Here is a 26,485-nt window from a genome sequence, read left to right as displayed (position 1 = left end):
AAGAAGGAACAGAAGTTCCCGAGAGTGCATTATTAGGCTGCAGACAAGTTGGTCTCAAATTAGGCTGCCATCCCAGGTCTGCATTTCCAAAACTCAACTGCCTTTTCCCTCTCCAACTGCATGTGTGGGATCCTGAAGTCCTGTCTCTCATCTGGACCACAGCTTCCTACCTCCACTCTCCATGCCCTGACCCAGTCACCATATTGTCAACATAGTGATCACATCCAAATTCACATCCCAGTATCCACCTAAAAAGTGCTTTTCCTCTCTCACCTCGCCTCTCTCTTTGGGCTCTGCCATCTTCCACCTCCCTTTACACCGGTGGGACAGGTTGTCTTAGAGTCAGCCTCCAGAAGCCCAGATGCTTTGAATGGAGGTAGAGGAAGCCGTGGTGCCTGGCACTGATCTGTCTTGGGGAAGACGACCTTTGAAGCCAAGTGAATGCAAGATACCCTAAGGCTCTCTAAGGTGAACTTGCTCTGGGACTTGCTTATTCTCTACCTTCAAGAAGATAAAAAAGCACTAAAATAACACCATGTCTTCACATGTATGGGCAATATATGTTTCATCTTAATTTTTTGAGGTATTTTAAAACTAAACAAAGACAATCATTACTAATATTAGTAAGAAAATTCCATGTAGATTTCAGTTTTCCATCTACTGCAGTAAGTTACATAACTTGAAAAAAATAAGTCAGTGTTTAACTTGCAAAGTACAGTTTGAACACCAGGGTTAAAGCAGTCTCTCTCTTCATCCTGGCTGTGCTGGTCTCTTTCCAACTAAGACCAATTGCTACCAGTTTTGACTAAATTACAATTTGTTTTAGAAATTACAGCACAGATCATGATAATAATTTATTTTGACCTCTAACCTAAAAGGATGATCTACTCTTTCTTACACCTTGGATTCTCTACCTTATCATCCTGATGGCTCAACACTTTAGGTCCTATTTTTCTACAAAGATTCGAAACGTACAACTAGGCTTTTGATGTGAAGAGCATATTCTTAAAGAAGAAAGTAGGGGAGGAAAGAAGGAAAAGAGAAAGAGAGGGAGTGAAGAGGAAAGGAAGGGAAGGGAAAAGAAGGGAAGGGAAGGAGGGAGGGAGGGAGGGAAGAAGGAAGGAAGGGAAGGAGGGAGGGAGGGAGACAGAGGGAGGGAGGGAGATGGAGGGAAGACAAAAGAATGGAAAAAGACAATGTGACAAATTTCAAGGCTGGCTCTGAGGAAAACTGTCAGTTAGGATGTCAAAGTTTAGGAGAGAAGAAAATGCTATACTAAGCACCTCTTTACACTCTTGAAGTAAGTAAAATGAAAGTAAAAACTTTGAGTCTGTGCCAAGAAAACTGGTAGAAATCACTCTTTGGATATGTTAAAAGGAAGGAGTTATAACTCGACCAGCTTTAGAGTCTCTTAGTAAAAACTCAGTGCCTAAAACACTGCAGCTTAAAAAACATTAAGATTTTTCTGTGGTGCTATAGAATACTGTGAGAAGAGACCATTGCTTTTGAGTAGGACAGGAGGAGGAAAACAAAATCTATAGTCAGTCAGTAAGTACATGCAGCTTACTTAGAAGAAAAACAGCTGGGGAGGGATGTACTCCCTCCCAATGTCCACACCGAGAGTACTTTCAGGACTACTGAGTACTGACCATGTGGCATGTTCACAGACGTCAGGGGCCAAAGCCAAACAGAAGATTCATTCCACACCCTAAAAGCTGAGTCCAGCATTGAAAAATAGCCAGTGAAAATACTATAGGAAGTGCAACATGACATTTGAAATCCATTAGCTCCTCTTGTTCATGGGGGATATGTTCCAAGACCCCTAGTGGATGCATAAAATCTCGGATAGTACCACACCATGTCTATGCTGTTTTTCCTATATATACATACCTAGGATAAAGTTTAATTTATAAATTAGGCACAGTAAAAGATTAACAACAGTAACTAATTTAAAAAGTAGCTAATAAAAACAGCACAACTATAGGCCGGGGGCAGTGGCTCATGCCTGTAATCCCAGCACTTTGGGAGGCCAAGGTGGGTGATCACCTGAGGTCAGGAGTTTGAGACCAGCCTGGCCAACATAATGAAACCCGGTCTCTACTAAAAACGCAAAAAATTAGCCAGGTGTGGTGGCAGGTGCCTGTAATCCCAGCTACTGGGGAGGCTGAGGCAGGAGAATCACTTGAACCCGGGAGGCAGAGGTTGCAGTGAGCCGAGATTGCGCCACCACACTCCAGCCTGGGTGACAGAGCAAGACTCCATCTCAATCAATCAATCAATCAATAAAAGAAATAAAAATAGCACAACTATAATAACATGCTAGCATCACCATTCTTGTGCTTCGGGGCCATTATAAAGTCAAATAAGGATGATTTGAACACAAGTGCTGCGACACTGTGACCGTTGACCTGATCACCTGGGCAGCCACTAGGGACGAACTGCTGGGTAGCCCACAGGGCGTGCACACGCTGGGCAAGGGAACAATTCTGGTCCAGAGCAGGATGGAGCGAGAAGGTGTGAGACTTTATCAGGCTACTCAGAATGGAGTGCAATTTAAAACTTATGAATTATTTCTGGAATTTTCCATTTGGCATTCTCAAACTGGGGTTGACTGTGGTGAGTAGTTGAAAGCTCAGAAAGGAACCAGAAACTAGGGGAGAATACCGTAGGTTCCAGACCAGTTACGCTGATCCCCAAACTCAGTCTGAGGGAGGGGCAGGGTCAGACGCAGAGATGGTGAGGGCTGCAGGAGATGATTACATGATTAACGACAGAGTGAATGGAACAATGTCATTCTGTGCAGAGGACAGAAAACAGGTGCAGGGGCCTGGCAATCAGAGGCGTCCCGAGTAGATGAGCCCCGTGCATGGTGTCAAGCTGCAGCAGAGAGGGGCCTGATAATCACAGCCCTTGGACATGTTAAATAATTCAATTCTACTGGTGATGAGAAGGCAGTGGAAGAGTTTAAGCAGAGGGGTGGCCTGGATAAGTTAAGATTTATATAGATTATTAAACAAGCTATCTTAGTTAGGAGTTCCTTGGAGGGGTCCATGCCAGGGATGAGGGTGTGAATGTCAGGGCTGGTGAGGGGTAGGGGTGGAGGTGTTTGGGAAATGATTTCAGAAGCACACGGCCATCTACTGAACAAGGGGAATAGATACTCCTGTGAGCCTGGCTTTTATAGCAGTACAGATATTGATGCCACTGAGCTAAAAAATATAAGAGGTCCAGGCATCATGGCTTGTGCCTGTAATCTCAGCACTTTGGGAGACTAAGGTGGGAGGGTTGCTTGAGGCCAGGTGTTCAGGACCAGCCTGGACAAAATAGTGAGACCCTGTCTGTACTAAAGATTTAAACAATTAGCCAGATGTGGTGGTGGGTGCCTATAGTCCCAGCTGCTCAGGAAGCTGAGATGGGAGGATGGCTTGTGACCAGGGGAAGGAGGCTGCAGCTATGAACGAGACCCTGTCTCAAAAAACAAACAAAAACAAAGAATGCAAGAAGGGCAGCCATCAGAAGAAAGGTGATGGCCAAGCTCAGGTGCTGCATTTGAGATGTCTCAGGAATATCAGTGTTAAGATCCTGGGAAACAGATACCACCTGGGGCTTTGCCCAAGCAGTCAGAGCTGGAGGTGCTGGGCCAGAGTCCCTCTGCACACACACAGGTGGTTGTTTAGACGTGAGACTGGATGAGAATCACGGGAGGGCTCATGTGGGGGCACAGGGGCTGATGCGGGCAGAGGAGGAAGGCAGAGGCTGGGGGTGGGCTGGAAAGTGAGGAAGAGGAAAATCTTTACTAAGGGATCAATGGTGTCAGGTGTGGCTTGGAAGACCATCAAAATTAATTTTAAAATGTCGATTGGATTTGGAAATTAGAAACTCAACTAGCGATGCTAGTGAGTTCAGTTTATACTGAGTTTGTATTCCAGCAAGCCAGCTGACTGGAGGCCGGCCTCAATAGAGGAAAGGAAGACTCTCTGAGTGGGTTTCCATGAGAGAGCATGGTGGGCTCGCCAGCAGCTGGTGTCTGGGTGGCATCTGAAGGGGTTGGGGGCAAGGGCTGAGGGAGGGAACAGCAGAACGAACACGGAGGAACCCCCGGGTGCAGCGTGTGAGAGGTACTGAGAAGTGTGCTGATGAGGCTGCTGGTGGACTAGTGCCGGAGAGGGACAAGGCCGGACAGGCAGGCAAGTGAAGAAGAGATGGGAGAGGGCCTCTGGGCCGGATGGCAGGAGGTGCTGCCCGAGGGGCTGGCTCTGGAGCCTTAGTCCACTGTAAATGTTTTGTCCTCCTAAGGGGCTCAGCGGGCGTTTTGAAGATTGGTGACACTTCCGCCTGAGGTTTACGTCCCTGTTCTCTACTCCTGTTTGCACTGGGAGGGCTGATGCCCAATGACGCTGGGGAGGAAGAAGAAACCTTCCTAACTCATAGGTTTCTTAGTCCCAGGATTTGAAACCCACTCACCATCTGTTGGGTGAGCTACTTTACCTGAATGATACCTAGATTAATGAAGATTTATTAACTCAATAGCTAGGAAACTTAAAACCCGTGGTGACATCTAAAACTAATGAATAAAGAATAGATACTAGAGTCTATTCATTGCAGCACTATTCACAATAGCAAAGACATGGAATCAACCTAAATGCCTATCAATAGTAGACTGGATAAAGAAAATGTGGTACATATACACAATGGAATACTATGCAGCTATAAAAAGAATGAGATCACGTTCTTTGCAGAAACATGGATGGAGCTGGAGGCCATTATCCTAGCAAACTAATGCAGGAGCAGAAAACCAAATACCGCATGTTCTCACTTATAAGTGGGACTTGAATGAAGAGAATACATGAACACATAGAGAGGAACAAAATACACTGAGGCCTTCTTGAGGGTAGAGAGTGATAGGAGGGAGAGGAGCAGGAAAAATAACTAAGGTGCTAGACCTAATGCCTGGGTGATGAAATAATCTGTACAACAAACCCCTGTGACACGAGTTTACCTATGGAACAAACCTGCACATGTACCCCTGAAATTAAAAGTTAAGAAAATAAATGCGGCCGGGTGCAGTGGCTCATGCCTATAATCCCAACACTTTGGGAGGCTGAGGCAGGCGAATCACCTGAGGTTGGGAGTTCAAGACCAGCCTGACCAACATGGAGAGACCTTATCTCTACTAAAAATACAAAAATTAGCCAGGCATGGTGGTGCATGCCTGTAATCCCAGCTACTCGGGAGGCTGAGGCAGGAGAATCGCTTGAACCTGGGAGGCAGAGGTTGCAGTGAGCCAAGATCGTGCCATTGCACTCCAGCCTGGGCAACAAGAGTGAAACTCCATCTCAATCAATCAATCAATCAATCAATGCCAGAGTTAAATTCATAGAAGTTACCACAGAAAAATTTTTCTCTTAAAAGTGTTGGACTGAATTGTTATAATTGGTAAATTTAAAAACTTCTGTGTTGTGATCACCAAATATCTAAAGTATCCAAAGTGGCTCCTGGATAGTATAGATGGGACTCAGGGAAACAAGAGCAAAGCCTCTGCCTTTCTGAACATTAAGACAGGAGCCAACCATCTTCTTGAAATCTTGTTTTTTAATATAAGCCATGTAAGATGAAAATATTTTTCTATCTATTAACACCTATAATTTCCTGGTGGTCTATTATGTGTCAGACACCAAACCAGAACTATGATGTATGTCATCTCATCTATTCTCAGCACAATCCTTCGTTTATTCATGAAGTTAAACTTGTTCAAACCAGAGTATCCTGGAGTCAAGATTTGAACCCAGGTCTTGCTAAATTTAAAACCCTCAATCTCCCCATTGCAATATGTTGCCTTCAATTTACAAGCTTTATTGCATGCTAAATGGGATGCCCCAGACACAAGGTTACTTTCTGCTGATGACTCAAGGAATTGCTACACCCACTGTGTCGGGGGGATGCTGGACGTCCTCATGGAGCTGTAGGGAGCCACTAATACCAACTTTTTAAATGTTCACATCATCTTTCACCACAGAGCCATCAACATCACTCCTTACTCCTGTCATGAGAGTTGGTTCCAGGTATCTGGAGGTTCAAAACCATGTTCCATGATTTGCTGTGTGTGCAACTCCAACCCTGTGATTCACCTCGCTAAGCCCCACTCTGTCACATATGAAAAAGGAGATGGGATCTAATTCTAGGGTCTTCATAGTGACCCTATAGTGACCCATAGTGACAAAAAATCACTAAACACTCTCGGCTGCAGAATAGACAGGTATGTAGGTGGATAAATAAATTTTAAAAAGGTATTATTACCTTAAATGTGTTCTTCCTTAGTATAAAGTGAGCTTGTAAAATACATATTAAAACCTATTAATCTTGTAAAAATAACCTAAAATTTGGAATATCCTGGCTGGGAAGCTGTGCTAAGAGGAGGTTGAATTAGAGCTCATAGACTCAGGGACATTTACTTGTTTATCAGAAACCTATTGATATTCCAGTGACTTCTTACACTTTTAGTTCCAACCTGAAGGCAAGGCTGAGGAGTTATGTTCTTCTAGAAGCTGTGACTATATTAAACAATAACACAGGTTGCAGCCCCCAACAGGGGAGAGAACTGAGTGTGCAGTCTTAAAGTCAACGTAGCTGCCAGCTGTATCCTCGAATAGCAAGAGAGCACAAGGCACTGATTGGCCAAATTATGTAAAATATGTTTACTAAATCTCAGCTTATTCCTTTCTCATAAGCAAATTTGAAAAAAGTCCAGTTTAAAAATTTAATGTAGATTAGAGGTTTATTGTGCTCAATTCATTGGTGCCATTAAAGTGTTTTTGCCCTTACCAGAGGAGACGAAGGCTGGCTTTCTGCTTTTTTATATCTACGCTTACGTTGGCAGAGGTGAAGGATGGAAGGAGGTAGCACTCTCTGCTGAACCTCAGACTACACTATTGGGGCAATGGCCTCCGGGGCCCCAGGGACACCTGACATCACAAAAGGGTCCCTCCCAGTGCTGAGCAAGAGCTGTCATCTTGGGAACAGAGCAAAGCGGCTGTTGGAGAGCCCTGCTGAGACAGCAGGATTATCAGGGAGGTCTCGAGGGAGACTGAGGAAAAATATACATGTTTTAATGTGACCTTGTCAAGGTTTCTTTAGAAAACAAAACTGTTTTTGTTTTCCATTTGTTTCCATCCGTTTGGGGGAAAATCTCAAGATTTCATTCAAGCCCGTTTAGGTACAACAGAGTTTTGACCATGTTACAATGGGTTCGGCAAAATAAGCGTCCTGCTGAAATGCTGATGACGTCACAGTCTGAATGGCTTATTACTCATTTAGAAGCACAGAGTACATTTTTATAAAATAAAACAATCAAGCAGATCAGTGAACCTACTGTCTAAAATTGTAAGAATAATTACGTTTTAAGTTTTATCTCAGCCTGTAAAATATAATGAAATCATATAATCTATGTGAAAGCACTGTAAAAATGGTATATATAGATATAAGGCATTATTATTATTCATAACTTTGCTTCATTAGTTTAACAATGACATATCAGGCACTTCATAATTTTACCAAGTACTTAAACAAACTTAATATGTCCATGGACTAGACATTTGTAAAATAACCATTTAATAATAATTTCTTTATTATTCTGGAGATTTTTTGTCACTTTTAGGGGAAAAGCAGAGGTGGGAGGGAGCTGCCATTAGTTCAGGTTCAATGGTTACTATTTTAATTTCATTATAATTTTCACAAAGTGCAGTGACTTGTAGTATCTTTTTATCTTCGTTCTTGGCAATGTCAGAGGCCAGTGAGAAAGTCAGATGATACATGTGCTGAGCATATGAGGAAAGGCAGGAGATGAAACATTGAGACACGCCTCCTGGGCCTTCCACTGGAGCAAAACTGCCATTGTTTCCCTTCCTATGCATTCATCTGCTTCTTTTATAGGATATGCATGGTTTGCTTTGCTCTCATTTAATTTTAAAAGAAAATGTCTGTTGCCATAGAAATATTTTTCCACACTGAGACTGCATCACACCAGCAGGTCTTTGGGCTTTTTGGTGCAGCAGTCAGCATCTCTCAAAGGGTAGATCCAGTCTTATGTCCCTAAATTTTCATAGCAGACAACGGATCCACAGAGCCAGACTCTGTGGAGGCCTCGCACCAGAGAGACCTCATATCTAGGTCAGGCTTCAGCTCTGCAGGGAGCTTCTCTCCTGGCTCCTTTCTCCATTCCTAGGTCTCTTGCCCTTTCCAATATTTTCTTCAGCAACATTCCTTCTGGAGACTCAGTTTACCTTCCATATGGGTTGAAGCCTCATTTCATCTCCCTTTGTCCACAATCACACAGCCTTGCAAGACAGGAACCATGTGCAGACACACCGAGACCACACAGTGTAGCAAGTGGGTTCTGAAGCATTATCAGTTAGACTAACTTTATATATGCCTTGGCCCTTGCTAGGCAGATTTTATTTTAAAAGAAGAAGAAAGAAAAAAAACCCACTTCTGATTCCCTGCCATTGTTTCCTAGAAAAAAATCTGCAAGGAAAGGTTTGGCAGACTCCCGGGGAGCTGTGAAACAGTGTGTTTGGCATGCAGTCACCTCAGCAGTAATTTGCATGTTCCCGGCTGTCATTCCTGGGCTGCGCCTGACAAGGCCTGCAGGGGCCTATCACAAATGCGCACCATGAGATCGCTCCTTTCTTCTTTGCACTTAAGTGACTAAAAGCAGAAACCTTGAGCTGGGGTTGGTCACTGTCCTGAATCAAAATGCAATTCATATCGGCACATGGCTCTTTTTTCAGTCACAGCTCTGCTCCTCTCTCTCCTCCCACGGCATACACACACACACACACACACACACACACACGTGCGTAGGTGGACATGGGTGCACACACTGCACATACAGATGCACAAACATTCAAGTACACACACACACACACACTTGAAATTGGATATAAAGACCTTAATATCAACATGGAGGATTAGGCAAGCAGAAAGCAATGGTCTATGATGACACGTGTCTTTCACTGACAGGTAGACAGCGCAGGCAGACCCAGAGCCTCTGCTCCAGGGAAGGGGTGATGGGGTGGGGGGAATGCTGGTATTTCCTGCTGAAGGGCTCCAGGGCCTCGTGCCATTTGCACGCTTACCTATAGGGCATTTTGTTGTGTACCTTGTCTCAGGATCGGTGTTACAGCACATATGCAGCACTTGTAGGAGAAGAAGTCTAACCTAACATCTAAAACACTCATTGCATCATGACAAGTTTCCACCTGCCCACATCTCACATCCACAATCCGCAGGTTGCTGTAGCAATCAGCTGGCACGGGGACATGTGAAGAGCTCCTGAGACTCCCAGGAAAATACTTGGTGAAGCAGGGGGCTGTCAGGGTGATGGTGACAGACCTGCTTTTCAGCCTGTGCTAAAAAGGAAGGGAGGCAGCGTACTAGGCAATCCTTATTGAGTCCACATGGGAATCGCTGACTTGGAAATGGGGTCAAGGGTCCAGTATTCATGGTCTCTTCGGGGTCCTCAAAACTCTTAGGTGTCGGCACTGAACAGACCCTCCTCTCCACTGCAAATGCATGTTTTAATTAGGTGCACAGATGTGCTTTAAATGGAGGTGAGAGGCACTCAAACCAAAAGCTCCGGAAACTCCCTTAATTAACACACACCAGGTGTGGTGTGGGATCTCGCCTGGCTTTCCTGCCCCATCCCCAGACGCTGGGGAGCACCTCGCTGCTGAGCGCGGGCTGTGTTCAGACCAGCACCCTCTTCACCCACAGGCCTGTGTTGAGATTGCCGACTAGGAGGTGGCCAATGCCAGCCTGGGAGCTGCCTTAGCGAGGGGGCGTGGATCCCCCTGGATGCCCCTGGAGAATTGAAGATCTCTTCAAAGGACAGAAAGGCCATTAGCAACTTCTGGCCATTAAAGCCCTCGCAGCCTTCGGCCCAGATAACCAAGCAGATGACCTTGAAAAGCCCTGTGCTATTACCTTGCCTAGTACCTTTGCATTAAATTGTTGATCATTTGCATTTCCTCTGGGGGGCTCTTCTGTTTGCTACTTTTTCTTCTTTCTCTCCTTACCCTCATAAACATGCAGCAGGCTGTGAGTGAATTCAAAAGCCCAAAGTGCTCAGGTGCTGGGCCGGAGCTCCCGGCTGGACACCCTGCGATAGCACCCAGGTCTGTCACGTAACAGCTGTGTGGCCATGGGTGAGCGGCAACCCACGTCTCTCTGTGTCTCAGTTTCCTCGTCTGCAGATGAGGATGATCATAGCATCAACCTCATGGGGTGTGGAGAAGTTTAACGAGGTAATACATGTGCCTCCCACATAGCACATGACAATCTTCAACACTCAATGCATGTTAGTTCTGACTTTCATCATCGTGAGTAGCATGTGCACAAGAAAGACGATGTAGGCTTTGCAAACAAAAACAAAACCTCAGGAGATACCAAATGTTTGCTTCAGTACATGTCTGTTCACATTTTTAGTGTTGGTATTTCTCATTGGAAGAGAAAAAATACTATTATTTGAAAAAGTGGTAAAGCAAGAAAAGCATTTACTTTGATTTTTATATAATAGAAACCAAATGGTTGATGAAGGAACGTTTTCTGTAGAGAAGTCCTCTGAATAATAAATTAAGAATGATAGAGTATCATCTGTAACCTTGGATAAATGGTGGATGTAGGCCATGGGCATCACTGGCTGCTAAAGCCATGAGGTGAGAGGGTTGAGGGGAGACTTCCTAATAGTTTGGTCAGGCTGACAACCTGGGCAACATGCGTCCCTGTCTGCCAACTGTAAGGCTACAGAATGGGAGGCAACCAGACATTGCATGCCATCTTCTCAAGAAGATGCCACAAGATCAAAGCTGCGGTGGCTTAGGTCTCTGCATTAACCACCAGTTTGCAGGAAACTCAGAGGTCAGAGGAACATGTTAAATGGCACCAAAGAAGTGACCTCAGGAAAACACAGACTGGGGTACCCTCTGCCCAGTTTATTCAAGAAATAAGTCACAAGACATAAAGCAGGGAGGAGAAGGAAGGAAAGACCATGTAGACCAAAGAAGAGGATTCAAAACACATGTCAGTAAGATGCCACTGTGGATCTTATTTAGATTCCAATTCAAAAACAAACTGGGCCAGGCACGGTGGCTCACACCTATAATCCCAGCACTTTGGGAGGCCAAGGCGGGCAGATCACTTGAGGTCAGGAGTTTGAGACCATCCTGCCCAACATGGTGAAACCCCATCTCTACTAAAAAAAAAATACAAAAATTAGCCGGGCATGGTGGTGCGTTCTGTAGTCCCAGCTACTCGGGAGGCTGAGAATTGCTTGAACCCGGGAGGCAGAGGTTGCAGTGAGCCGAGATTGCACCACTGCACTCCAGCCTGGGCAATGGAGCGAGACTCCATCTCAAACAAAACAAAACAAAACAAAAACCAAACTGTATTAATATATTTGTGAGACCATATGGGAAATGTGTATCCTGCTTGGATATTTGATAACAAGAACTTTTTGTAATGTTTGATGGGTGGTTATGTTTTTGTAAAAAGAACTATTATTTTTAGGAATTTATGCTAAATTATTTCTAGCTAAAATTACATGCTCACTTGGATTTGCTTCAGAGTGACCCGTGCCTGCACGAGGAAGAATGGTCGGGTATCAATGAAACAAGTGAGGCCACTCTGGGAGCCTGAAGATGTATATTTGGGGCTCAGCCCCACTTGTGCCTATGTTGAATCCTTCTATTGTAAAATGTTTTTATCATTTTACATAATATAAGGAACTTGAAATGAGAAGGATGTGTCATTACATTTCCCAGGTCTCAGTTGACAAAATTAAATGAAGAAACAAAGACAAAGAACCCGGCTCCCTGGGTATGCGGCAATAGAGCAAGATGGTGCTGGGGACGCCAGCTCCCAGCAGCCTCAGAGGTGGATGCATCAGCTCAGTGAATGTGCTGTCACTCTGGGCAGGAACTCTGCATTAATGTGCATATGAATTTGTGGGGTACTTATTAAAATTTTTTATATCCAGGCCCTATACTAGAAATTCTGATACCTTAGGACTCGAATGGAGCTCCAAGGAGAATGAAAAGCAAAGTTGGGGTTCTAACGGAAGTGGTCCGAGAACCGTTCTTTGAACACTGGTTTAGGGCCAGGTGATCTTCCTGGTAGTTTCGGAAGCAGGCACACTTGGTGGCGTTTACATTCAGGATAGACTCGCTTAGCCAATGTCCAATTTCACAGACCAGTGTTTCCGGCCAGAAGTCAGTCTGTGCATCTCTGCAGGAAACACAAATGAATTTGGACTCCAAACTCAGCTCAGACCAGCAAGCTCACCAGAGTCCTCCCTGAAGGCAGACCTCCATGGGGCGCCAGATGATATTAGCAACAGAACCAAGTTAGAACACGGGAAGTGGGGTGGGTAGGTAGGGAATGCAGACAGTGCCTGCGGTCCACAGAGAAGGTCAGGTGGGAATGCAGGTGGTGCCTGGGGTCCACGGAGAAAGGGGTCAGGTGGGAATGCAGGTGGTGTCTAGGGTCCACAGAGAAAAGGGATCGGGTAGTAATACAGACAGTGGCGCGGTCCACAGAGAAGGAGGTCGGGCAGGAATGCAGGTGGTGCTTGTGGTCCACAGCAGCTGAGCCCTTGCTGACTCACCCCTCAGAGGGCAGCAGGGCTGAGGCTCTGCTCATATCCAGGTCACCCCTCTTCCTGGGCACACAGGATGCCTGCACCTCCCAGTTTCCAGGGCAGTGGATTGGGGTCTGGATCTGACTCTGACTAAGGGAACACTGTGGCCTGGCCCAAAGCATGCTGCACGGTTTTCATGGCCCTGCTAATTTCTGGAAGACTCAGATTCCGCAGGGCAGGGCCACACACTGAAGGGGCTGCCCAGCTGGCAGTAAGTTGTGACATGAGCAAGGAATAAACTTTTATCTGGGTTCTGCTTTCTGAGTTCATTTCTGAATTCATGTTTTAAACAGCCTAGTCTATTCCAACTCATTCGGATCCTGGCCACATTTACAGGCGTCGGAAATGTTCTCTTGCTCTCAGGTGGCTGTTTGACTTCTACTTTTATCAGTGCTCGCAGTAACTTGACTTGCTACCCTGTGACCTCTTGATCTGTAACCCCGTGACCTTGGAAAGGTGGCAAATAAATTTACTGCCCGCACTGATAAAAGTAGAAGTGGGGGCCTTCATTACCACCCCATTAGGTCTTCAATGGAGATCAGAGCTCCAGGTAGAATGTAGAAATAAGATCTTGGCTAAGTGGGTCTATCTGCAGAATAAACTCCACCAAGTGCACCTGCTTCTGAAACTACCAGCAGGACCACCTGACCCTAAATGAGCATTGTTTAAAGAACGGTTCTGGGACCACCTCCATTAGAACCCCCAACCTTGTTTTTCTTTCTACATGGGGCTCTGATCTCTGTTCGAGACCCGAGGTGGGGGCCTTCATCACCACCCTGCTGGCTAAGATGCCATCTCTTACCCTACCGGCCTCAGTTATACTTATTCATATTTTCTGTAAGAGCAAATCATCAGTTGCAAATCTGTGACAAGGCATTTTGAAGACTTATCACTGAAATACAATTTATGTTGCCTGACAGTAGTTGCAATTAAGTAAGAAACAAAACAGGCCGGGCGCAGTGGCTCACACCTGTAATCCCAGCACTTTGGGAGGCCGAGGCGGGTGGATCATGAGGTCAGAAGATCGAGACCATCCTGGCTAACACGGTGAAACCCCATCTCTACTAAAAATACAAAAAAAAAAAAATTAGTGGGGTGCGGTGGCGGGCGCCTGTAGTCCCAGCTACTCGGGAGGCTGAGGCAGGAGAAAGGCATGAACCCAGGAGGCGGGGCTTGCAGTGAGCTGATACTGAGATAGCGCCACTGCACTCCAGCCTGGGTGAAAGAGCGAGACTCCGTCTCAGAAAAAAAAAAAAAAAAAGAAAGAAACAAAACAACACGAACAAAAAGACTTCAACCTCCTGTGCTGTCATAAGATCTGAATGGATTCTTTGCCTCAACATGTCCAGGAAATTGTTAGTGGTCCATGACAAAGAGGAAATGGGACCAGGTGTAAATTTTATGTCTGTCAGAAAACAGCAAAGTTCTTGCTTCTCTTTTTCATTGAGAGAAATAATTTTTTTCCTCATAATTCTTATTCATGCATGTTTCTTGTAGTGAAAAATGACCTCAATATCATCCCCTACAGCAATACACATATTTTTATAATTTAAAAGAATACATATAATTTATATAAATTTAATTTCTTATGGATATTAAACAGAAATAGTGTACGTAATTTAGCTCTTTTTAATGAACTTGGCTAATTCAGATGATTTGATTGTGGTGATGCAGTAAAGCTGTTGGAGTGTTTAAGGTCATATATGTGAATAGGCGTTTGTTTTTTGTTTTTCATTTTATTTTTTTCTTATAGTTATGTCCATATTATTTGTCTTCTGAACCCTCTTCCTCTTTCCTTTTCTTCATTTCTTCCTTCCTGTGGTTTTACTTTTTTAGGTCTTTTAAGTATTCCCTTGGAACTTATCATTTCCTGCTGCCATTTGTGTTTCATTTTGTTTTTATCTAACACCTGTTTTATGCATCCTGTTTGGATGAGGGTGGCTTGCATGACTATGAACAAAACATGTGGGGATCATGACATCTCTTTGCTGCTTCATCAGTGTGGGTCCGAGCTGTCCGAGTTTCCTAAACACCTGACTTCCAAGCCACTGAGGGTGTCAACACTGGCTCTCATTTTTTGGTTACTTTCCAAGACTTAGCACAATGCCTCACATAGGGTAGCCACCCCAGATTGTCAGTTGACCAACTATCCTTTTTATTTTCTGTGTGGGAATGAATGAGAAGAAATACCATCTGCATAAACTTGTGACATTCTGCAACGTGCTTTCAGGGCATGTGAAAGAAAGACACATGCTGTCAACAGACGATAGACATGGTTTTCAGAAGCACATACACGCCGTTGCTCAAAGACAGAGCTTGCCTTTAGCCCTTGCCTTTAGGACTGCATTCCATGTACACAAGTTTCCAAACACAGTGTCCTGCTAGAACAGTTTATTTTCATGAATCGGACACAGAACACATCAATGCACTGTGACAGAAGGAAAGAAGGGCACTCAAAGTTCACCTGCAGCTTCATCAATAAACACTTTGGCTTAGAAAACTGTTTGGCGGGGCTCTTTCCTCCTAACCTGCAGGTAAGGGGCAGTCAAGGCCTGCCAGCTGCTTTCCTGGATGAGTCTCTGCTGGAAGGGGGACCTGCGCCAGCTCTCCAGGGGCACCAGAAGTGGAGCTCGCGGGCCTCCCCAGCCAAAGACAATTAGTATTTCCTTAAGTTGGAAAGGAGATTTCGAGTTCTATGATCTACCTCTGACAGTTTAAAGTATGTCCCTAAGGAAATGGATGCAGTAAGGTTACTTTGCAACTTTGTCCATATTAGACACCAAGTACGGGTGGGGTACACAAACCAATCACACACACACACACACACGTGCACACATACACACATACACATGCACATACACACACACACACGTGCACACAGGTGACCACAGACATCCACATGCCACACACATTTTCCTGAACCTCACAGACATTGTGGCAAGCTCACACCTAAATATGTCAACATTTATCTTCTAAGAAAAAAACACATTCTCTCACATAACCAATGCGTAATTTCAACAGAAAAGGAAGTTAATATTATTTAAATCATAAAATATACAGAATATTGGGAATATTCACATTTCCCCAACTGTCCATATGTCCTTTATAGCTATTTTAATGTATAAAACATAACTAGGATATATAAAAGGAAAATAAAGTTTTCCTTTATTATTCTAAAGAATTTCTTCCACAATTGCTGCTGTTTTCTCACGTTGTCACCTCATAGCTGTTTCTTGAATGTTGTATTCAAAAATACTTTTTAAAAATAATTTTGAAATTCTGATCTTTATTATTGAAGAAGTAAATAAGTAATAATAAAATCTTTTATTTTTCTACGTTGTAAATTTTTATTTTTCTACTTTGTAAATCTTTTTCTACTTTGTAAATAATAAAATCTTTTATTTTTCTACTTTGTAAATAATAAAATCTTTTATTTTTCTACTTTGTAAAAAAATAAAATCTTTTATTTTTCTACTTTGTAAAAAAATAAAATCTTTTATTTTTCTACTTTGTAAAAAAATAAAATCTTTTATTTTTCTACTTTGTAATAAAATCTTTTATTTTTCTACTTTGTAAAGTTTTAAAGTAGAGAATTTTAGAAAGAAGAGCATGCATGAAATATTATGAGAGCTATGGGGAAAACTAAAGTCATTAAAAGGTAATTGTGTTTATTAGGCATACGTTGTTAACTAGAAAATCCGATAGGAGAATTTCTCCCTCTTCTTATATTTATTTCCTTCCTCGTCTCCTTATTTCCTTTCTTAATTATCTAGCCTGCCTCCCTGTTTTCTTCCTTCCCTCCTCTCTCTCCCACCGTTATAAACTCATGAACCAGCGAAGCTGTTTTGTCTACAGGTCACTCAGATAAGTCCTCATTAAACAGGAAGCCCTCTTCCAACACTCTCCTATGGCCTCCCTCCCAGCCTCCACCACCATCACTGCCATTTTGTTTATCTACTCCTGTCACTTAGCTCTGATCCTATTTAGATTGATACATCTCTATGTTAGCAATAAATATTGAATAAGACTCTACATGCATAACTGTGTATTATAATGAGGGGAGAAGGGGTGGCAATGCATGGGTTTCAGAGTCAGAATTGAAATCCAGAGCTGTTATTCTCTGACTGCGACCTTGGTCAAGTCATTTAAGCTATGGATCCTCAGTCTCCTTATTTGTAAAACTGCATGAATAATCCCTTTCTACCTAAAACAAAGGGCCAGTGAGGATACATTAGATTGGTTATGGGAAAGTACTCTTTCACGTTTCTTTTAAATTTTGTTTTTTGAACATGAGATACATTTACATCATTCAAAAATAAAGAAACAAATTAATAAATGAATGAACAAGAACAATGAAAACATTTCCCCTCAACCTGCCTTTCCCTTTAGTAACCCCCACATAAAAACATTTTTTTAGTTTGTCTATCCTATATTTTTTATGCAAATACAAGCAAATACATATGTGTGTGCGAAGTCATAGTTTTGCTTCTCTTCTGCATCCTGCTTTTTTCTTTAACAAAATGTTCTTAAAATCTTTCTGCATGGGTTCAGAGTGCGTCATTTTCCACATAGCTGCATAGTAAGTGAAGGCACTTTGATTGAATAGCATAAAGCATAACACAGATGTAAATCAGGTCACTTCCGCCTCCGTCTTTTATGGCGAGGCAAGTGTGTCTTGGGTTCTTTATGAATAATAATGAGGGTAACCAGGGTTTAAAGGGCTGGTGCTTCTTGCCAGCCGCTGCGCTGCAGGTTTTACAGGCATTAGTGTGTGTAACCCTCAATGACCCTGTGACGTGGGAAACACTCACTGTTTTACATATGAAACCCCCAGGTTTTGAGGGGTGAGTGTAGAATTTGTGTATGTTTTCAAAGCTGTACTGTGAAGCCTTTTAGCTCTTCTCCTCTGTTGGACGCAATGATGTCTGAATCCCACCTTGATCTGCACAGCGTTGCTGCACTGTAAGCCCACCACACACACCTTCACCTTCTTCAAACCAAATCCCCCTGTCTTCCTGGAGACCCTGAACAACTTCTCCTGGACTCTGTCAACAGCTCCCTGTCCTCCAGGCACTGGCGTTAGCTCCTCCAATCCACACTTCACACTGGGAAATCAAACCCTGTCTCCTCTTTGCTTAAACTCACCCAGGGTCTCTCACCATCTACAGAGCTCAACCTAAACTCACCACGCCCACCCTGCCGTCCCTCCCATTCCCGCTCCCAAACCTCTGGCCTTTCCTGATGCTGTTACCACATCTGAACTGTGCTTGTCTAAGTCAGAAGACATCCTTGGAGCCAGCCTGCGAGGTAACTCTCCGGCCCTCCACGCCTTCTCCAGGAACACTCAGATTCTCCCCTTTGGGGTGGCTTCATCCTCCTGACTTTGCAGCTCCTTCTCCAGGTGTTCTCTTATTGTGGTTGTTGTTATACTCTCACCCTTATTAAATGGCTCAACAAGAACAGCTTTTCTGCAGAATTCTCTGATTCCATTTCTATATAACATCTGGCATGTAGTAGTTGACTCAAACATAAGTTATATAAATGCATAGGTTGTGTGTATGGATGGGGCATTTCAAATAATTCACTTAACAATGCATTTTATTTAAAAAAAATAGGCATTTACTTCATTTAGATATGTGTTAAAATTTTATCCCTTCACTTGCACCTACAAACAACCACAAATGAGAAACTCAAAAAAAACAGGTGACTTCACATCGGTGGGATCAGTGTGTGTAGACCTATGAGGCACATGTAGATCTATGAGTAACTCTGCAGAACGGTGTGGGCTCAACAGGAGGAGGAAGCACAGGCATCCCAGAGGCTCCAGGTCAGAGGGATGTGCAGTAAAAAAGACGGAAGTTCATGTGATGAGGGTGTGCATTGTGTTTCATTTAAAAGAGTACTACGTGTGCATGCTAGGAAGCCAAGTGCCAAGTCATAGCCGAACATAAGAAGTAATTCTTTCTGCTACTTTTGACTTTCAGTTAAAGGCACTTGTTAGGTGTGTTTGGGTGCATATGGAAAGTTCTGGATCTTACTTTCACACTTCATACACTTACTGCAGGTCCTTGCACATCAGCTGTTTCTAAATTGTGAGCAAATGAAAACAAGGCTTTACACAGGAAGGTAACGCACTCATCCATTGCTGAGACTGATATTTTTTGGGTGTCTACACAATAGACATAGCAAACAATGTGCTGAGAGCTGGGTACACAAATAAGCCACTCTCCACCTTCAGTGCCCCAAGCTCTCCGAATGCTTCAGATGACCCTGAAGTGCTTTGGATAAAAGATGCTGACATGGAGAGTGGTCAGCCCTGAGCGTGTTTTACTCCAAATCCAGAATCACTGTTCTCGGTTGTTTGTGCTTCTGCTACCTGAGAGCAATTCTCCTTTTTCCAAGAGTTTTTACTTCCAAGAAATAATGGAGGCCAGACCCAACTCAAACCTTTCTAATGCTCAGTCCCGAGGCCCTAGAGCCAGGTGATGCAGTTGGTGGTCTTCACTGGGGAGCTGCCATCTGGAGGGGAACCTGGTACCTCTGTCCACTTCTTATTTTAAAAACAATACAGTTCTGGGAAATTCTAAAACATCTTCTGTGTTTCAAGGACTAAATTTAGTGTTTTAGACACTTATAACATGTAATCCTTGTAACAGTTCTATTAAGAAGCAATTATTATGGCCATTTTACTGATGGGGAAACTGAAACTCAGGTTCGAGGAGACAAGCAACTTCTCTGCAGATGATGGGGTAGAATTAGGATTTGTTCTCCAGTCTGACATCCTATAACTTTCTAGGAAATATCTGCTGGACACTGAACTACTTACAGGAACAGCAGACCTTTTCTCTCTAAGCTCCTTGGGCAGTGCGGTAGAAGCACACTCTGCAGGTTGTGTTTCTGCTCTCTCAATCACCTCTTTTGGCTTTTTCTGTAATAATGTATTACCATGTACAATACTACCTTAAAGATACACAGATTCTACCAAGTCATCTCAGTGGAAAATGTCAATTAATACTCTGTGTTTTGGCTAAATCACATATGATACAGATTCACATGCCAAATAAGATTTTTTAAAGTCTGAGGCAAACATAAGGAGGCTTTAAAAACATCTATGGCATCGTTAACATCTTTTTCAGCATTAACCTTTTTATCGAGCTGGTGGCATACAGTCCTCTGCAACTGGAAATCGTTCTCTTTTGTGTTGGTATTTTATTCTCCATGTTTGCTATGGTTTTTTTTTTTTTAATTCATATGTTTACATTTTTGTTTTGTAGTTGCAGAGGATGTGGGAAAACAGGCCGAATGGAATCCCACCCCACCCGGTTGTGTGGTCTGGTCCTGTCAAGTGGCCACGCCCGGCTCTGCCCCACGGACTGCTGACCGGCATCCCTCACCCTTCCGGGAAGATGTTTTCTTTTGGCTTATGAGCGGTTTTATGGACAGAACTCCCTCTGTATCCAGGCGTGGAAACACCCCTTCCAGTTGGATTTAGTTTGGTTTCACATCCCACACAGTTTTCAGGATGATATTTCTAGTCAGACAGGGTGATACAGGCATAAACGCACTAGAAACATTTTCTCCTCTTGAAATCTTTTGAGTCTCTTGAATTCTGCTCTGGTTTCCACAGAGGTGACAACCTTGCTCTCTTCATCCTTCTTTCAGACTTTGTGGAAGCTTCTGCTAGCTCCACTCTGGGTACCACGCTCATGTATCAGCAAAGGGCTTGCCTGGGAGTAGCACGTCTGTGGACAGTAACTTTAGACTGTCATGCGAGTTTGCAAGGGTCTGCTCACCCAGGGAGGAGTCAGTGAACATCTCTCTTCCAAAACTGACTGTGGCTATTTCAGAACTGGGAACTTAAGTCTTCACCATGGGTTGACAAACTCAAGCCCATAGGCCAAATCTGTTCTCTACCGACGCTGTAAATAAGGGTTGACAAACTTAGGCCCACAGGCCAAATCTGTTCTCTACTGATGCTGTAAATAAAGTTTTATTGTCAGGTGGCCATGCCATTTGCTCGCTGTTGCCTGTGGCTCATTTCAGACTGTGGTGGCAGTGATGAGCAGGTGCACGGAGACCACTCCCTCCACAAAGTCTAAAATAATCTCTGGTTCTACAAAAAAATGTTGGCCCACCAGGTCTATGTAACACGATGATTTACAAATTGCCATTTTATAGCTTATTATGTGAAGATGTATTTTCATTAACATAGCAATGTATTCCCATTCTATAATGCTAAATCTATTTATTTCTATGTACTGTTTTACATATATTTCATTCTATCACCCATTTACTAAAGTACTTATGACATACATAGAGAAAATAGATATTGACCATCCCGAGAGTCAAATACTAATCTTTAAAAAATGAGAACATGGATAACAAATCCCAGAAATCAGAGGCTCTATGTCTGCACCCTTCACAGTGTGTGGCTGTCATGGTGACCTTTATGCATTGTTACCATAGCCCTGAAAGTGAGAAATGATTAGTGAGGACTGATGAGGACTGAATGAAGAGAGTGAGGACTGAGTGGAAAGATCGACGTGAAATGCAAGCACTGGTTGTACGTCTTGCTCTTATTATTATCTAATTGGATCTGGAGGCCCCTGGAGACCTTTGGGTGACAAGCTTGTCTTACACCCAGAAGGGTCTGCTCACCCGGGGCCTGGCTGGAGGGATCCTGGCGGACACTCCACTGAGGATGGCAGTCTCCAGGGCAAAGCAGGACAGGATTTCAGCTGCTAGAACCTCGAGATCTCTTTTTTCCTCTAACCAAATCCAACTTGCTCTCCCACCCTGAAAATGGACATCTCTCAAAATCAAAGGTGATGCCTCAGCTGAGAACCCTACTGAAAGCCAAGTATAAATATGGATGTTGCTTGCAAAACCAGCTTACTCTTTCTCCTTGTTGTTTCATTTAATTCTGGGTGAGATTTGTATTTGAATGCTTTATCTCAAACTACATTGAGCATCCTTATTTAAATGTGAACATCTAACTTAATGCCAGAATGCCAGTTCAACAAAGCCACATGTAAACATTACACCCTTATAAAATATTTCACTAAACGTCCTTAACTTATTACTAAAATTCAATGAGATGAGATAAAACAAGATAGCTTGGATGTATGAAACACCTACAGTTCAGAAACTTTAACTGCTTCTGAAGCCAAGTATGCATGAACACTCAATGTGAATAGGTTCTTTTGTTTTTTTCTTTTTGTCGTCGTCGTCGTTGTTGTTGTTGTTGTTGTTGTTGTTTTAACCTCGGGGAAATGAACGATTAAACATAATGCCTTCCCCAAACGGAACCAATGAGTGCAGTGAGTTTCTTCAGGGAAAATGAATAGGGTATAGACGAGAAAATAATTAGAACAACTGTGACCTATTACAGCAGTTCATAAAGCTCTCAAAGCTTGCAGCACCCACAAGCTTGCAGCATATGGAAGACAATCCCAGCCTCTAATTTCTGTGCAGTGGTTAAGTAGTTCTATTATCAGACAGGCAAATGGGGCGGTCGGCAGACAAATAAATCACAATTGCACAGTGAACCTTAAAATGCACACCACAGCTTTCCTTACAGAGCATGCTGAGAAATTGCCATTTTTACCAGAATTTTCTTCTGCTATTCATCAGAGTAACATATATAAAAGTACTTCTAAATGTGAGTATTGAGAAGATAATACCAGAGTTCCCATTCCATTCACTCGTTCAGAACCAACGACTTTACAGGATCTGAGATTTGGGCCATATTTCAGTCTTGTCGACCTCCAGCCCTAAAAATATGTGCTGCCAGGCAGCAGCCACTGGGTATGCGCCAATCTCTTCCCTCCCCAATCCTCCAAATCAGACCCCACATGCTTTACTAACCAGTTCCTTCTGCTGCAAGTGTAGATTCTGTGTGCAGTGATTCTACATGAGCCATTTCCACGTGAGGGTCATGGGCACCATTCCCTCCCCACTGGCCCCCCCGAGGCATCCTCTCAGCACCCACAAGGAGGTTCACATCATTCCTGCCCTATATAACTTCAGCAGTGAGAATAGCTATGCCTCATCTAATTTAACTGCAAAGGACTCTTTTTGGCATGAATTGTCTCTTTGGAGAGGATGCGCAATGCAACTTTTAACTGCCTCCCGGAAGCCATGAAGCACCAGGCAGCTAAGATGAAAGTATTTACTCAAAGCAGCAAATGGGACAAGCACCAGAGGAGGGGCTGCCTGCAGCAATCCTGGGAGCCCCATGCTGGGCAGGAGTACCTGCACTCTGTGGCCAGGAGCCCCGTGCTGGGCAGGGGTACCTGTACTCTGTCGCCAGGAGCCCCGTGCTGGGCAGGGGTACCTGCACTGTCACCAGGAGCCCCTTGCTGGGCAGGGATACCTGTGCTCTGTCGCCAGGAGCCCCGTGCTGGGCAGGGGTACCTGCACTGTGGCCAGGAGCCCCGTGCTGGGCAGGGGCACCTGCACTCTGTCACCAGGAGCCCCGTGCTGGGCAGAGGTACCTGCACTGTTGCCGCGCTGGGTGGGTGATCTCGGGACCTGATATTCTTCCGCCGTCGACCAGGGTTTGAAGATGCCCACTGGATAGGAATTCACCAATTCTCCTCTGAGTTCATTTTCTAAAGGATAGAGCGACAACACAAAATACCTTAAGTAAGAGAAGGGAGGAGGGCATAAGGAGGGTTTGTTCCCCTGTGCTGTGACACTCACAACAGCTACATTTCAAGATAGGTAACTGTACCTTGAGAAGATGTGTAAATAATTTTACTCAGAAACCTTGTTATATAAACTCTAATAATGGCTAACTAGAAGTACTTTTTACACATTTAGTTAATTTACTTTGAAACCTAAGATATTGAGGAGTTTTAAATACATGTCCTAGGTTTGAAGGTAAAACCATATGCACTTAATATTTAGGTTGAGCCATTACTGGCCCATTTCTCAGATGATTGCTTCTTTAACGCTTTGATGTAATTAGAAAACAATTTAATAGGGGAGAAATATTTTGTATGTTTATTTTTTGGAAATAATAGAATTTCATTCATAAGAAAATATAGTTTGCTGATGACAAGGCCACTTCCAAATGTCAGCTCAACTTTATCTTACTATCAAAACAACAAAAGAAATTACCTTCATTAATGGAAATGTAGAAATTATTAACTTTCTATCATGTTTTTCTGCAATGTTATCTCAGTATTAGAAACCATTGACTGTTTTAATTTGAAGAAGAAATATCCATATTATTTCAAAGTCTACTATCAAAGAGAGAATTTATTTTGTTAAACAAAATGATGAGCTAGAAAATCAGAAAGTGAGAGGGTGATGCCTCATTTAGGGAAGCCATTGTTTCTGGTGCAAACCTCCTAATTCCAAGAGGCTTATTAAAGTGCGTCTATGGCAATAACAGACAAGTGTTAATGGGCCTCAGTGAAGTGTGTCAGGAGAACGAAGAGACCCTGAGGGGCTCCCCATGCTGTTTATGAGCAGCTAGATGCAGCAGCATTACCATAAATCCTCTAACAGATACTGTACTTCCCGCCTGTAATAAGATGATAGCCACAGTGCTTAGCAAGTGGAACTTGAAATAAGATAACACAAGATTTCCTAGGAAACACAAAGGCAGCCAATAAAATGCAACCATAACAATTATTATTATTTCCCCTAACAAGAATTTACTAAAACAAACACATAAAGAACAAAATAATGCCAAAATAGATACGTGGAGCTAGAGAGGTTTTAAAATTACCCTGAAAAATCAAGGTTCAAAATTTGAATGAGAGTTAGTGTATTCGTTTTGTTGCAAAGTCTACAGATATCAGTTTGGAGTTATTTTGTAACATTTAAAAATATACACTTAGCTTTTAATACAAATTATAATTTGGGGTTTTATTTATAGCAGTGCACAGCTATCTACACTGGAAAATCTCTGATAACAATGGTGTGTTTTATGGCTTTTTCTCAACACCCACATAGTATAAATGCAAGGAATTCTTGCAGTTTCTTCCTCAGGCAAATGCCCCTGAAACATTTTTGCATCAGACATACCACCTTGAAATCATCTACAAAGATTCAGGAGCATTCACCCTGGACAAACAATGGCTTCTTTTACCTAGGTTTGCACTCTGACCATTAATGCTCACAATTCAGACCCACGTCCTTGTGAGACAGAGACAGACGTGACAGCGCATGTGGAGACTCCCTCCCGGACAACGCAGTTTGATGAGGATGAATGTGCGCTTAGTGGGTACTCACTGTGAGGTGGCCTCTTTTATTTTGACCTTTTGAACTGGGTCCCTACTTCCTCAATCAGATTATACTAAGGCAACTAGCATATAAACTTGACATTATTGATACTGACATAATATTATGATTTAAAAATATAACTATTCATCAAATGTTATTGATTGTATGGACTGTCATTACTGCTGGGTTAGCAAGACCCATCTCAGCCAATCTTGGTGTGAACATTTGTTGAGTGAATAAATCTCTCTGAAGTTCAGGTTCTGTATCTGACAATAGCAGGGCTAGGCTAAAAGTTTAAATCTGTTTTTTAGCACCAAATGCTTTAAGTAAGAATCCCACTGCTGTGGCACCTGATATGAATCCCCAGGCAGCAAGTGAGCCATGAGTAGAGAAGTGTGGTGCTCTCCTTGTGAGGCTCACTCAGACCTCCTTTCTATGTGTGTTGTATGTTGAGTGTGAATTCCTAGCTTTGAGTCTTGGCTCAGTGGTTTCGGGAATTATCATGCAAATGTCCTCTCTGAGAAGGGCCTCCACCGTGGGACACTGCTGAAGGAAGGAAGAACCAAGCCTGTCTTCCTCCACCCTCTCTTGCCAGGGCGGTGCCCACCACCCCTGTGGGACACAGATGGAAAGAAGCCAGCTCCTGGTGACTTTTCCTGGAGGTATCAGCATCTGAGGTGCAAATATTCTTTCCTGCTATCATTGCTTTTCTAAGATTTCTTGTCAAGAAGACCTTTTGTTTAGCTAAGTGTTGCTGAAACGGCAGTGCCTGTGCCTGTCTGGTAACCTGAATCACACCTGCAGGATTAGCTACTAGTGGAAATGGGTCACGCTGTTTGTTTTTCACCCTAAAAGCTCCGTGTGAGATTGGTTAAAAGATGAGAGCTACACGTTGATAGTGCTTCTTTCTCAGACGTATAACACTGAACAGCAAGAACCAGACAAATGCCTGACAAAAGCCCACCTCAGACACCACCGTAAGGAGAAGGCGAAACCATCCTCTGTGAACTGAGTTTCAGAGGAGCCTCTGCAAGGCAAGGATGCCCGAGCCTGGTTTTACATACTTTCCTGGACCCTTGCCTCGATACTGTCTGAACAGGAAAACTGCTTTAAGAAGGTTTTCTGTGTCCTTCAGCAATCAAATTTGGGATCCATAATGGCTGGAGAGGACAGCACATCACAGCAGCAGGGCTGGAGGGCAGTCCTGGCCGCCTGTCCCCATTGTGATTGGCAGGTGCATCTCCAGCTCTTCCGCCTGTTTCTGTAGCTCATCTCTACCGACTAACAGCCATAGGATCTCCTTGCTCGGGGGCTGGGTTGAGATGAATAAGCTGCCTGTACTATGGAGTACATAGCAGGTTCTCCATTAGCCTTTCCTGGCTGAATAAGGAGCTTGTTTCCTTTGTACCAAGTTAAACGGATTTCAGTTAGCTCACTGCGTTGCTCACAGCCTTTGCATTAGGCTGTGCTCATGAGACAGTCACTCAGCTTCTAGTTGGAGATGAGATTTAGGATATGTCCACTTTCAGTTTTTCAGAGAAAAGAAAGAAATGGTCA

At 43.4% G+C, this 26,485-nt stretch overlaps 1 protein-coding gene across 12 annotated transcripts in view; it reads right to left on the bottom strand.

Annotated features, from left to right (window-relative positions):
- Window positions 1–26,485, bottom strand: part of MYT1L (myelin transcription factor 1 like) — a 559,436-nt gene that overhangs the window by 374,846 nt on the left and 158,105 nt on the right. For all 12 annotated transcript variants that reach the window (XM_009441909.5, XM_024354177.3, XM_009441910.5 and 9 more), the window contains one exon: window positions 23,188–23,304. The gene's annotated coding sequence lies outside the window, so the exon portion shown is untranslated. The remainder of the gene's footprint in view (window positions 1–23,187; window positions 23,305–26,485) is intronic.

This window comes from Pan troglodytes, chromosome 12 (assembly GCF_028858775.2).
Source record: "Pan troglodytes isolate AG18354 chromosome 12, NHGRI_mPanTro3-v2.0_pri, whole genome shotgun sequence".
Lineage (NCBI taxonomy): Eukaryota > Metazoa > Chordata > Mammalia > Primates > Hominidae > Pan > Pan troglodytes.
This window is presented reverse-complemented; position numbering and strand designations above follow the sequence as displayed.